We start from the raw sequence: 16,158 nt of genomic DNA, 5'->3' as shown, positions 1-16,158 counted from the left end.
CTCTCTCTCTCTCTCTCTCTCTCTCTCTCTCTCTCTCTCTCTCTCTCTCTCAAATAAACTGTTTAAAACACATTTCATGACAAATACAAATTTAATTCAAGTATATATATTATATAAAATGCAGGAAATTTTGATATAATTTTATAGTACATAGATATACATTCCATATTATTGTAAGAAAATATATTTTCGAAACATTCCACGTACATTTTACAGAAAAAAATAATTTTGTACAAAAAAAAAATAAGTTTACTATATATTTCTATCTCTATTAAATAAATATTTTTTTATTTTAAATTAAAATAAATTTTATTTTAATTAAGATAAATTGTAAATAAGAAATATAAAAACATCTTTTTTCTTTCTCTTTTTACATATTTCTTGTTTCGATCAATTAATAAAAACTTTTTTCTGATAAATCATATAGGTCTATCATCATTGAGATATTGTATTGACACGTACTTTGCCTTAATGTTTGAGCCTGAACCCTCTTGAGTATCGCGTAAGTGTTTGCGTACGACACTGTGATATACATATGGCGTGACACGTGCGCCAACGCTAAACTCGTGTCACATGACAAACAACGAATTAAGTCTTACCAGCCGTCACATTTTAAAGCCAAATTAAATTTTCAATAGTTTGCGATTTGTTAAGATAAAACTTATGAACGAGTTATCTGACGAGATCATTTTGCAAAATTATTGCTAAATAAATATTTTTATTAAATATATTTGAAACAAAAATAAGAAATTTACTCTTCGGAAAAGTTTAATGAAAAAAAAACATAACTTCCCACTAGAAACACTTATACGATTACACGTACATTATGGTGTAAAAACAATAAAATCATTTAAAAGTAAAGGTTGGAATAAGCTGTTACTTACTTCATTTAAACAAGAAGTATAGATTTTATACATTGTACAGATAACTTTTACCGAAACGTTGAAAAGCAACTTTCTGGAGCAATCATTCGACGTCGTCTTCAAGACCGTTTGAGACTCGGGTACGTTTGAATCTGCATAGCGATGAAGACGTTCACCCTATCGGTGAAATGTAATTTGTGTTCCTCTTCAGTTAATTACGCGAGGGAGGCATTGATATCGATGGAAGGAGCGAGGCAAGGTGAGACAATGTTTAAAGGGCAACGGTGTAATCCGAAGAAAGGTGTCGAAGCACATCGCGGCGTTGCTGGTAAAGTGGGTGTAAATGAACGGCGGAGGTAGGTGGCTACCGAGACGGTACTAGAGATGTGGTCGTACCACACACCGACAGTCGCCTTAGCAAAAGCTGGTATGATCTGGCACGGAAGACAGGGGAGTCTGTCTGTCTTTATCAGTCGAGTAGACAGGTAGAGCCGTCGAGCCATCGCGCCACCCCTATTCCCTTTACCCCTCCTCTCCTTTCAACCCTCACCATTCTTCTTGCCGAGAGTTACGCCAACAGCGAGAACACCCGATTGGCGTTTCTCTCTCGAATGAGGGAGGACATCACGCATCGCTATTGGCTCTCAGCGAATCCATACTAGGTATTTATTCGCCATCCCATTCGTCGATCTGTTGCGGGGTCGAAATCCATCTGCCCCTTTCTTCTCGCGAATCTTCTCTCTCCTACGTTCTTCTCGTTCAACACTCCTTGTGAGCGGCCGATGCAACTCACGAGACGCCTTTACAATGAATTTCACCGCCGGCTCTTTTATTTTTTGCGTCGAGTATTTCTAAATAAATACTTTTTTAATAAACGTCAAAATCATGTCGGTATAATATGTAGCATAATAAACACCGTAACTGCAGCAACTATGTGTTTTTTTAGAAGAAAATTAGATTTCCACGTTCATTTAGGTGCCAACTGTTTTTCACATATTTGCCGCATTTGTCTGGCGCCTTAATTTTCTGTTAATATTGGTAAATAGATATCATTCTAAAGCAAAATATAAACGTTATAATGCGTAATCCAACGTAGTTGTGTTAATTATAAAACGTAAAACTCGTTATGTTTTCTTTTTTAATCAAATTGTTTTGTAATAGTGCTGATATATCTTGTAATGATATACAATTTTATACAGTATGTATAGATATGTATATATTTCATTCAATATTACGTGAGATAATATTTATTTATAACGGATTGATAAGCTTTAATTGTTTAAAAAGAATTATAAACTTGAAAAAAGATACCTGTATAAGTATCTTAATTAATATTTTCGAAAATATATTTAAAGAAATATAAAGATGCAATGATAAATAATATAAGAATTTGGATATAAAAAGTGTCTTCAAAGATACAAATAATCTGATATATAATGTTTAATATGAAAGACATCTTTATAAAAAATTAAATTCAATAATATTTGAAAAATATAATTGTTTTAAAGACAATTTATGAATTGTAGATTATAAAAGTTATGAGAGAGAGAGAGAGAGAGAGAGAGAGAGAGAGAAAGAGAGAGAAGAGAATGTTCTTCTTTTCAATAAATAAGTAAATAAATAAGAAAGAATGATTTCAGAAATTTAAAATGGTTACAAACGAATGAAAGAACTTTGATAAGAATCTATATTATTTGTAATATTCATTTCAATATAATATATATATTTTGAAGGTAGAAAAATTCAGAATAAAAAATAGCTTTTAAGATTTATACACGAGTATCTTTTGAAATACTATGAAATATATTTTTATTTGAAAAATAATGAATCTTTTTTTAAAATTTATTATTTATCAGGAATTTATCAAATTAATTAGGTTGTTTAATTGATTTTTAACATAATTAAAGAAAAAAATAAATCTATTAAAAATTAAAATGTAAACACCATAGACAAATAACAATTTCTTTAAGAAGTACAAGTAATCTGTTTTTTCACTGTTGTTTAAAGATCCAAATAAAAGCATGGTCACATTACAAGTTCTAAAAATATATGACGTATAAATATATGATGTTATGACGTATGAAGATACATATCATCGATATAAATTTGACTTTTAAAGTGATATTGGTTGACGAATTAGTCCGAGAAGAAGGAGACGCTTCACTCCGAAAAGCGATCGATGCAAAGTGTCAAACTTGAAATCGAGAAGAGCGAGTCTTCGTCTGCACTTTCGATGTCGATCGCACCTCGCCCTATCTACCACGAATTCGAGCAACTGCGTGGCAGACAGAAACGAAATAGCTACACCGCGACATCCTGATGGGCAAAAGTGGGAAAGAGAGAATGGGGGGTCGAGAAACGCGGGGATGAAAAATTTTATGGGATTACGCCAGTCGAGCAACGAGGATGGGCCATCGTGTCGCTCCGCCCATCGTACCGCCCACGCTAGTGGCGGTTGCTGCTAAGCTTGCTCTGTTCCCTCACCCCTTACCCTTTGCAGCGCAGCTGGAACCTTCTCGCGGCTTGCTAGCAAGCAGCGCATACACGTCACCCTCACCAACGGCGAACGGCGCTTTCAATCGTCACCTTGGGTCGCCGTTGCGATCTATCCACGATCCATCCCATCGGAAATCGTCAGATTCATCGATTTCAAACTGTTATTGGAAATATTTCCGGAAGTGATCTAAGTCGTGATCGAATGTGACGTTGAACGGAAATTAGTGAATTGGAAACTGTTTTAAGATTAAAAACTTTTTGATGAAATTTATTGAATTGAACAGAAAGATCGAGCAAGAGCTAAGGAAGAAATAATCTTGAAATCGATTAGTGTAAAAAATATTTCAGTCCAAGGATGACTGATTTCAATAATATTACTCTTGATATTGAATCATGTTTCGAGATTGAACTTTCAGATTACAGTTAATTATTTCATTACAAAGATTTGAGATTTATATTTCAATGATTACAACAAATTTAAAAATGAAACGAAAGGACTAGTTTAATAAACGTGTTGGACGTTGTGATTATAAACATAAAATGTGTGAAACAATTAGAAGATTGAAACGACAGATGTTGATGATGCCATCGATCAATCAGGATTACGTAAAGTTAATTACTGAAGTGTCGAGCACCACAAAATTATCGCTAAAAATTTATTTTTTCGATGAAGATGAAGTCCTTTAAAGTTGATTATATCAATTCGCGTCGCGATGCACGTGATTTGAAATTATTTGCAATAAATGTAATTTGCATTGTTAAAGACTGTATAGAACGCGTACCATGACTAATAAGAATGAATTTTGTATAAATCTTAAATATATTCGATGTAAAATTTTCGATAATTAATCAGAAGTGAAAGTGTTCGGCTGGTAGAAAGAAAAAGTTGTGTTGTGAGCTGTGTTGCTGGGATCCTTATAAACGACGACATTTTTACAATTTCTGTAAGTATCAATCGGTTAAATTAAAAAAAAAATTATTATCTATTAACTTAAAAACTATCAATAAATTAAATTTTAATGGTTAATCTCTATTTTCTTATACTCTATTTGCTACATATATATTTTTTATATCGCGTTTTTCAATTTATCTCAAAATTTATAGATATTTTCTAAGTAATAACTTATATGTGGTTAACATTGCAAAGAATTGTTATTTATATTATGAATTTCATTAAAATTAAGTTATATTATACATATTTATATAAATTATGAATAATTTAAAATTAATTAAATGAAATGTTTGATTTTAAAAACTGTCGTTTTCTATTTTTAAATCTTTCGTTACTCATATGAATTTTTCGTTTATCATATGAATTTTTCTGATTCTACTGTTACTTGAACAAGTAATTGTATGTATATGTACATACAATATTTATAAATAAATAAATAAATAAATATACGTACGTATATTTAATTATAAATACAAATTTATTTAATATACATATTATTATGTTTAAGTACATAAATAATTAAAGTAATAGATACATATATGACGGGATAATAAAGTTTAGTGAATGTTATGAGAAAATAAACATCTAAAATAATCAATGTATGATTTAATAAATGACCTTTATTGTCCTTCAAAGTAATCACCTTCCCTAGGAACAATACACTTCTGTCTATGTTCGTACAGCTTGCGGAAACTCTGTGAAAAATCATCCTTGGATTTAAGTCTTATTGTCACGTAGTCTCAAGTAGAGCACAGAAGTTATAACAATATCGTAACAACATCATCATGACTTTATTTGTTATAAGTTTATTTTTAAATTTATTTGTATGTATTAAACGACATCATGATGACGTTCTATGATTGGTCATTATGACTTAATTATGAATTCTGTGTTCTAGGATTTTGATTAAAAACATGTACGGCAATTCTTCAGTCAGCGTTACACATCACCGTTTTAAATTACTCTTTCCATTCCCTCCAGCAGATTTTCCAGCAAGCTTCTTTTTGTTCCTTAAATTAAAAGATAGGATGAAAAGGATTCGATTATAACATTTTGAACATTCAGAATCGTGAAGGAATTTTTTCACTAAATTTCTGCGAGTTATAAGAATATTGTCAGAGATAGTGTATGTTGTCTTTGGAGAAGTTTATTTTAAAGGACAGTAAAGGTTATTTGTATATTAATTAAGTGGTGTTCATTTTTTCATAATATTTACTTTATTGCCGCACGTATATACATAACTTTGTGATATAAAGTAATAATATATTTAATAGTATTTCCCACTAAAAAAGAAAACTAATGCAACTGTTGCAAATCGGTTTACATATTTTCAATGTTAATAAAGAATTCGATTCTTTTAACATTATGAGGTTATCGCGACAATAAAGAATACAAATTAAAAGGATTAAATTATTTATTAACACTAAAAATATGTAAATTGATTTGCATTCAATTGCACTAAGTATGCACGAATGTTGCACTAGTTTTCTCAGTGAAAAAACGCTATAAGTCGCACGTATTAAATGCGTGTAGTGATTTTTATGTGATAAATATGTCTAAGAGTCATTTTGATCAACTCCGATTAACTTAATCGACGATTATATATAATATGTTACTATTAAATGCTATTAAATATATTAGTTTATTGGCCAATCGCATATAGCGTTAAGCGGAATGACAAATGCGATTGGTCAAGTCCAATGGACTAATCGTCGATCAAAGATAACCGAAGTTGGTTGAAATGGTCCTATAATATTATACAATAATAATTTGATTGTGATAAACAGTGTATAAGTGAGTATATATATATATATATATATACAACGTATTCGCGTATTTAAAATCTATAACACAGAAATCCATTAATTGAAATAGATTATAAAATCAAAAGCTTGATATAATTAACCGGATTTCGTAACGGAAACGAAGATATATACCGTTTTCATCCAAAGGATATTAAAATGCCCGTTGCGTCGCTTTACGTCAGGACCTCGTCACGTTAAAAACAGAATCTATTGCTTGCAATAATCAAATATGTTCAAAAAAAATGCAAATCCTAAAATATCAACAATAACAAGCAACTATAAGCTGAATTATTTTCTATATACTAAGAAAAAAATATTTATAATTTAAACAAATATATATTTAAATAGTTTAACTAAACGTTTAGTCACAGAAAATAAATATTTACTTAATAAAAAAAAAGATTATTAAGCCAAATTATTATTTTTTGAATCAAATAAATATATCTTTATATTTAATACATTTAGTTGGCATTACTTATTCATGCAAACAATTCATTAAGATTTAATATTTTTCCAGTGTAATATCGATCAGGTTGTCCAAAAAGTTGGTGCGATTTTTTTCAGTTTAAAATTATACATAAAATATATTTGTTGCGAAATTTTCGCAACCTGTCACGAAAACTTGAAGTTTTCTCTACAAAATCATTTTCTACAAAATATTTCTACTACTTTTTTTTCTTGAGTAACTCATGAATTAAATAAAAAAGTGAGTAGGAACGCTTATAACTCTGTTAAAAATCATCGTACCGCAATTAAAGGATTCTTAAAGCTAAAACTTTGCTCTATCGAATGGTATAATTGCCAATATTATAAAAAATAGAATATATATAAATTTTAGCTAAAAATATGACATTGCTTTCCTTGTAACCATTACACAATGCTTAGAAAGACAGTAATGTCACATTATTATATATTCTACATTTAAAACATTAGTAATTGAACGATTCAAGTTTTAATGCTCTTTTGTACTTAACTTGCAAGTATCCTGAAAACCAAAAGTCGTAGGAATATTTTAAAAAAAGGATTTTGTAAGAAAAACTTCAAGCTTTTCACGACAAGTACTCCAAAATTTTCGCAAATTCTTTTTGAATACATGACAAACCTACAAAGTGAGACAAAAATTTTTCATCCTTTTCTCGTAGTTAATTTTCTAAATATAAAAATTACCAAACTCACTGAGACTCAAAAAATATAATAATCTTTCGAAAAAGTAGAGATTTCGAGCTTTATAAAACTCTTTTTTTTATTTTAAATTTCATTCATTTTTAACGAAGATATTGTATATACAATTTTGTGAGCTAAAAGAATCGTATGAACTGTTTGAACAACCCAATAAAAAAGCTGATTTTTAATTTTAATTCTTTTTGTAAATTCAGTAGAACAAGGAAATATAAAAGCTTAAGGTCAAATAAATATTAAAAAATCACTGCACAAAGCGTTACAGAGATATTATATTTGTACCTTAATTTTTTACGTAAATATACCTACGTCTTTTGTGAATAACAAAATAAATATTTTAAAATTCAAAATAAAAATATTCTAGGCTCAAAGGAATAAAAATTCAAATTAATACAAAAGAGCAAACTAAGCCTCGCAAAGATGAACGAAATAATTGCTTCTAATAACAATAAACGAAACCGTTAAGATTTCAAGAGATAAAGAAGGAAAGAAAAACTTTATCAAAAACGTCAAGTTTAAATTACATTTATAATATGGAAATTAGTAACTTGATAATATTAAAATTCTCTCTTTTTTTCTCTGTTTCTTGGATTATTTGATTATATAATTTTTATTTTGCATCTACAATATTGTACACTACATTGTACAGTATTGTAATTATAATAGAATATTTACATGTTTTGTTACTTTATTTTTATTATTTATATAATAGCTAACTTAATTAGACTCAAATTTAAGCACAAGTATTGTTGCAATAACCACCAGAGGAATATTGATGCGAATAATGATCACTATGTCGATCATTTGCGCTGTAAAAATACAGCAATCTATATTTTTATATTTTCCTCTTGTGTGATTTAGATGTTGTATTAGTGATAAAATCATTTAGCATTCGAAAACATTTCGACGATTATCAAGGAGAAGCGTAGCGATTTACGTAGCTAAAATAGCGCGCGCGCTATTTTCGCTATCCGATACAAACAAATGCATGTTGCGGCAGTAACGATATGGTAAGTGCTATTGGAAATTAACGAACAATTAGTTCACCCCTATCCATGTTTTATAAACATGGTGCTTGTGCCATCGACAACCATTATTTTCGAGGATTCTTTCGTCCGCTCGCCTACCAACTTTTATGCTACTACCTAAAGTACCTCGTGTTCGAGGTACGTCCGATGCATCCGTGCGAGTACTTACGGTCCAATGTATTCGAGCGAGTACTTACGGTCTTCAAGCACTGTACGGAGCGGGGTCTTGCGAAGGGCGTTTCGTCGTGCTTAAAAGCGCGGTGGCACAGAGAGCAAAGCAAGCCATGGCGACTTTGGTGTTGCAGCCTCTTTAAATTTCATGCAAACACAACGGGAGCGAAGAGTGCGGCGATTTATATCCCAATAAGGTCTCGTTCACGAAATTTATTCGAAGCCGCGCGGCTTCGTTGTTTATTCATTGTATTGCCGAATCTCTCCCGTGGTATAAGCTGCTTCGATAACGGCTGCGCTTTATCGTAGATTCCTCAAATTGATGATTAGAACAGCTAGACTATATAATAATGCAAGGAAACGATATATAATTCCATCCAAGTAAACAAATATTGATAACAAATATTGAAAAATGAGAATATTATATACAATATCATGAGAATATTATATACAGTAGCAAACAAAAGTATTGGCAATGGACGATTAGTAAAGTGATCTTAGAAGGAAATAGCAACAAAGTGGTAGCTGTTTGTACCTATGTATGTATGTACTTTTGTAAAAACTTTTATTTCTTGCCCTACACTGATTTAATTATATGTTATATAAGTTAATATAAATAAAAGTAAGTTACAAGAAAGACATATAATGTACATTACTTTATAAAGAGTTTTATTTAGATTGTTCTTGAATTAAGCATATTCATAATCAGTTTTATAAAGGAGTCTGCATTATTTTTGTACTAACATTTTGACTGTATTATTTATTTATCTGTACAATAATATGTATAATGTACCAGATTTAAGATTTTCTCTCTCTCTCTCTCTCTCTCTCTCTCTCTCTCTCATTCACTATACTTGCAATTTTTCTTTTTTCTAACATTTATGTGAGCATTTTTGCCCATTATTTTCTTCTTTTCAAATATTTTTATCAAGTCTTTTAATATTAAAGGAGACCGGAGCCGATAGTCATAATTTTTAGTAATTTTTTGATATTTGATTAGTGATTTTTAGGAAAAAGTGGGTGTCTGATTTTGAAATATTATATACGTTATAATATATTTATATCCTTTAGTTTGTAATAAAAAAAAATATTTTTGTGAATCCAAGATTGTATAAATAAGTTACTTAATTTTAAATAAAAGCTGCGAAAATGTAATAATTAGCCCCGTGTTCTGGGATTGATTGTCACACGTTGTAAGATTGGCCTTTTATTCTATCCTATGTAATTTTTAAACATGAGCAAATTACATCTATTTAGAGGTCATATCGCGTACTGCTCCCGGATGTGAATGACAATTTAATATTAACATGTTCAATACTGCTTCAATGTAGTAGTAATTGATAATCAATAAAAAGAAAAATCAACAAAAGTTAAACAAAAAACATTCATATATTTAACATTGCAAGTTCTCTCAGTAACATTCTTTCAATGTTCTCTGTTATAGCCATAAAATATTCGGAATTTATTATTAAAACGTTTCTTAAATGTTCAAAAATATTACTTTATGAGGTAATATTGCAATCACATTTATAAAATATTAGATGAAAACGTTGATAAACTTTACATAGAATTAATATTTCGAAATATTGATCTAATATGTTTCTTGCTTACTGGGAAGCCCGAATTCCGACGGCATCACTGTTTTAAAATAAGACGCATTGACTGATTTTTGACATGCGACCACATACTATTTTAAAATACGACGCATGTTTACATACTATCACATCAATGTTACACACATACATACATTTTTGTAAAATAACATCGTTTCAATTAAATGTCTAAGTCTAATTCCAAGAACTCAATGTTGTTTCTTTAGAATCTACTAGTTTATAGCCTTTAATTTTATATATATAGATTGTAGAGCTTTTATATCAAGTAAATGTAATGATTTGTTGCTGCCATTTTGGACTAAAAAATGGTTAAAAAAAGATAACAATTTCCAAAATTTTTGTCATTCTCCGTACAAATTCTAAATTGCAGATATGCATAATATTGTATTACTTTAATTCTGTAGAATGATTTCCGAATCTGTAAAAATAATATATGCATATGATATCGTTCTACAAAAATTATTGCGTTCAATTGGTAAAATAGACATAAAACTTTAGAATATCCTTAATTGTTCTTTCCATTATTCTTTTTTACTACAGATTTTTTCAACATATGCAACAATATTTAAATTGAAAAGATATGTTTTTAAATATATTTGACATAATTATATATTAATAAATAGTTAATTTTGAATTACAAATTTAAAAGAATCTTATATCTTATTATGTAATCATTCGTAATTTAAATAGTTAAAAGAAGGGTTTCTTATTTTAACATAATATAATAGTAGTATGTCACCAGTCATATGTCAAGTCTTATTATTATATGATTATCTCAAAGTCATTTTCGTTCTAAAATTATGGATATATATATGAAATAATAATATAATACAACTTTGGCATTTTTTTGTTCACGCATTATCGTATTAAATGTGTTATCGAATATTATCGGAGCAGCTGAATCTGCAGCCGCTGAATAGAGAATTTTAAGAATGTTCAAATGCGATTAGCACATATATTTATTGATTATTTATTCTTCAATTATTCTTTAATTATTATTAAAACAGGATAATATATAACAATAATAATTGCTAAAATATAATTGACTGAAATTTACTATCGCTCTATTGAGCTCAATCTACTTATTTAGTAACAGTCGGCAAATGTGATAAGTTCCCGTTTTTCTTTTACGTGAATTTTATTATAAAGCGGAATAAAATTTCGCGCACAGAAAATTATTTAATTAGTCAACGAGTATTTGCCATCGAGTGTTGAAAACAGTCGTGGGATAGACAATAACTTCTCAGAAATTGAGGGATTTAAATAAAGAAGATATTCTGGTCAAATAGTAAATCTATTATATTTGTTATAATTATAATATTTCGATCCGATTGAGGACAGAGAAAAAAAGCAGCGAGAAAGAGAGAGAGAGAGAGAGAGAGAGAGAGAGAGAGAGAGAGAGCACAAATAAAAATTTAAAACGTTAGTTATAAATAAATTTTTGATCTAGTTAACCTATGATTTTAATTAAATTCATTTATTATTACAAAAGAACAAGGTATGCTAAAGAAGTACTTTTAAGTGCCATGCAATAAGGATTTGTACAATTTCAAAAATTATAATAGAAATGGAAATATTTAGTAATAATTACTATTTTATATATATTCCATTATTTTCAAATGTTTTTTTAAATGCTTATTTCTGAAGAAATTAAATATATTTATAAATTTATTTCGCGTATTTTATCTTATTCCTTTATTATATACGAAATAGTTTGCATTCAATTATCCGAGAGGGAAAATAAATGACATTTTATGTCATCATGATATGAAGCAATAAGAAAATAGATATAGAAAACGCGAACTGAAGATAAATATATATATTTAACCTGCAATTTGCATATTAAAAATATTTAATTACATAGAAATTTATTGAATGTCATTGATATTATACGTAATGTTATTATTTCATAATTTATATGATTTTGTATTAAAGATTACAATTGAAAAAAATTTATAATAATATAATTTTTTGAATTTTGGAAATAATTGCAGAATGTGTAGCAATCTTTATCTTTATTTTAGTTGTAAATATGTAAAAATCTTTACGAGAGATATGATAATAACTGAAAGTTAATAATACGCTTATAAACTTATTTATAAATACATGGACAGATTATGTCGCATACGTCATAAGTAAAAATTTATTTAATTTTACTTTTACGTAACTGATATACGAACGTCGGAAGAGAACGCGAGAGAACGTCCTCGAATTCAATGGAACCGCTGCGACTTCCTTTCTCGCTTTATTTTTCCCGTCGTGGAGTTTTAAGCATTATTACGCTACTTGATTTCGCATCGAGCCAGCTGTCTCCGATTATTTGCTATAGAAATTTCGGGGATTCTGATTCAAAGGGAGACCCCGGCAACCTCCGCTAATATTTGAGGAGAGACTTCGTGCAGTCTTACCGGACGTGCGCGGGCTTTCTCATTGTACAATCAACCTAGGGCCTTTTTCTTTTTTCAACGAGTAGATACATCTTTGTAGATATGTAGGTGCAGCGAGTGTAATTGTTATGCTTCCTTATTAAAAGTAAAATGCGTGACCAAATAAAAGATATTAAAACGTGACTTATTTGCATGCTATATGACATTTAATGTATAATTCGCTAAAAAATATTAGAAGTTGTTATAGATACATACTTCTAATACGTGAAATATATATGAAATAATACTTAAACATGCTATTCAATACACTCGCTATCCAAAGTTTAGAAATATTTAAAAATAAAAGGGAAACCCGTCTATTCAAAAGTTTGGAACAGAAAAAAGTTGGGTGACAAAATATACACATATTTTGTTACATTGATAATTCGGATGTATAATTCCTCTAAATATATTCTTCTAAAGTCATTTGTAATCTTAGTAATCACAATTAAGAAAATTAAGAATTAAGATAAAAAAATTTATTTCTTCTCTTTAACTTCTCAAAGAGCTTCAAAACTTTATTTATTACATTCGACAATAGATACCATATTATGCCAATGTATTATAGTCTCCGATCTTCTAAAATTGACGAGCTAATGCACTCCGTTGATTAATGATATCATCAGTTCATGAAACTCGTTCTCAAACGACACGGTGGCGACGTCACCCCTTGTGAAATGCCTTTTCGTTGAGTGATCTTACAAGAATTGATGCGAAGCAATGAAGCTCAAGAGATATCATGCGAACCGGAAGAGTAAACTGAGGTATTCTAAATATTCAAAGTAAGTAAGAAACGGAAATCGTTTGTTGCCTGCGGAGTTCGAGAGACACGCAGTTTAAATTCTTTACCTATTACTTTCTATCTCCGTGTTTCTTCGTTGACACTTTGTTTCGCGCTAAGTTTCACTGCGGTGATTAGCTCGATAATGTTCTCAACATCGTCACTTTTTTCTAATTACAAAAGAATGTGACGTATAATTTGATGATGATGAATATATATATAGGAGTTTGTATATACTTATTATCTCAACTTCTACCCAAGCAGAACCACGAGTCATTATGATATCAAAATGATGTCAGAATGATTCTAAAATGATCATTAAAAGTTATTTTTCAATCATTTTCGAATCACTTTAATCTCACTTCGACATTCTCACTTCGAGATTTGTTGTTTTGCTTGGATAGCTTTGAGCGTATTTATAGCGTATTTTTAGCGTATTTAGCAACTTTTCGTCATTTACGTGATGTATTCATACATATCATACATATATTATAATACGATAGTTACATTCTCATTCTTACTATTTCTTATAATTGCTACGTGTTATTAATTTGCAAATCGGTATAAAGCACAAAACTTAACTTTATAGCAGTGTAGGCAATGCAAATTTTGAATTGTTGTATATTATCTTATAATTTCGCGCAATTAAAGGTATGCATGGTTCGATAAGCGACAATATTATTAAAACGGAAGTGTCTACTTAAATTTTCAAGAAAAATCTATGTCAGAGTTATGAATTCTGAATCTATGTTGAATTATTTACATGTCACATCTTGATGCAACTTCTTTGTTACTCTGTCTTTAATCAAATATTTTAGTATAATATATTGCTGTGATAATATTGTAAAAAACGTTTATTATTTAGAATTATATCTATTGTATCTATTTCGTGCATTTACGGGTTCTTTGACGGTAAATGAATTGTTGAAAGCCATAAAATCAGATGAAAGTTTGAAAAAAATCATTAAGTTCACGATGTTTTAAGCTATCCATGTCTTAGAAACCACCACCCCATTACGCCCTCTCTCACCCTCTTTTATAATCCGCATGAGTTTGGCGTCTCGGGCCAAGGATCAGCAAGATGGTTAGTCAGATAGTACTTTGCAGCGTTACAACGTTCCCTCACAGCCGGCGGGTGGCTGTTGATGTACATGTGTGCGTGTGTGAGTGTGAGCGTGTGCATATGCGTGCCTATTTGTGTGTGTGTGTATGTGTGTGTGGGGGTGTGTGTGTATTGGTAGCTAGTAGTTTGTGGCGTGCCTGTGTGATATCGTATGTGCGTGATGCACAGTTGTGGACGGGGCCGAAGGTGGTTTGGTATCTTGTTGGAGGGTGAGAAATACGAGCTGGCAGCTCGAGGCTCTTCCAACAGCTTGCGTGCGCGATCGAATCGAGAGGAAGTGAGCGTGAGACAGAAAGGCGATGAGTTGGTGGGAGCGAGAAGGACGAAATGGCTGTGCAGGGTTGCTTTGCCTGTTCACACCCTCTTTTCGCGGTACTCTTTAAAAAATTAGCTTCTTCACTGCACTAGAGTGTTTCGGTCGACACTGCTTTATCGTCCAACTGACAATGAGTGCAGGCTTCAGAAAAAAAGCGGGGAATGATCTATTAAAGATATACATATAAATCAATCACAGTCTTTTACATAATTTATATAGTATATACATATAAAGGTCACACACATATCTCTTTTCTGAAACAGAAATAATAAAAGTTAAACTAAAAGAATGATAATTGTTGTAACGTTAAGACATTATAATTGTTAAATTTATATTGTTACAATATTAAAAACAAAATGATTCCGGAAAGTATTTGTAAAGAAAAAATGAGTTCAAATTTGTTAAAGAATATTTTGTTATAATATTTATATTTATTAGGTATTAGATATATTAGAAAAAAAAGCTGTTTTAATACAAGGTTGCATAGAAGAGAGGAAGTGATACATTAATTTTAAGTTACCCCTCGAATATCTTTCTACCCTTGTATGCGTAATACTGTTAAGACTACCTAAGAACGGCAGTTAGTCCGCAGTGTTCGGAACGGCCAGTAATTTGTACAGAGATATACGATAGACAGTAACACCAGTGGGGCAGCAGCGCGCGCCGACTAATTTGTTTATCATAAGTTTATCTTGATTTATCGCCGCACTTCCACCTGTGTCGTTTCGTAACACTAATCGCAATTTTTGTTCGTTTCTCTCTCTCTCTCTCTCTTTCTGTATATGTGTGTATATATATACATACATATATATATATTATATATATATATATATGTTTATAAATATGTATGTATGTATGTATGTATGTATGTATACATGTATGTGCGCGCGCGTGTATGTGTGTGCACACATATATCTCTTTTTCTCGATGCCGAGAGAATAAATTTCTTCCGCCTTTTCTTCTTCTTCTTCTGCTTTTCTAAAACCTATACTGTAATATGCCGTAATCAAGGCATTCGCATAAATTTTTATTCTTAAGTACGATTTTCGAAGAAAAGTATATATTGTATAAATAGCTGTATTCATACCGCAGATTATTCAAAAGGTCAAATTTTGAACGGTACCGAGTAGTCAATAATTTGATATACCATTATACTTTGAATGAAATGTTGAAAAATATTGAAATGGATTTAATTCGGTTCATATGAAAGGTTCGCATACATGTTACTAGAAAACTGCTCGCATATCGCGAGCGGTCATTTTGATTATATAATTCATATTTACGCACATACATATATCAAATTAATTAAACTGCAATTTTATTGATCGTTAAATGGCGCAAATGTACTTCACATCGTACATTTTACACACACACACACACACACATCACGCATGCGCGCGCGCGT

Source organism: Trachymyrmex septentrionalis, unplaced genomic scaffold (genome assembly GCF_001594115.1).
Source record: "Trachymyrmex septentrionalis isolate Tsep2-gDNA-1 unplaced genomic scaffold, Tsep1.0 scaffold7, whole genome shotgun sequence".
Classification (NCBI taxonomy): Eukaryota; Metazoa; Arthropoda; class Insecta; order Hymenoptera; family Formicidae; genus Trachymyrmex; species Trachymyrmex septentrionalis.
The sequence above is the reverse complement of the archived record's forward strand: the minus strand, read 5'-3'. Positions refer to the sequence as shown.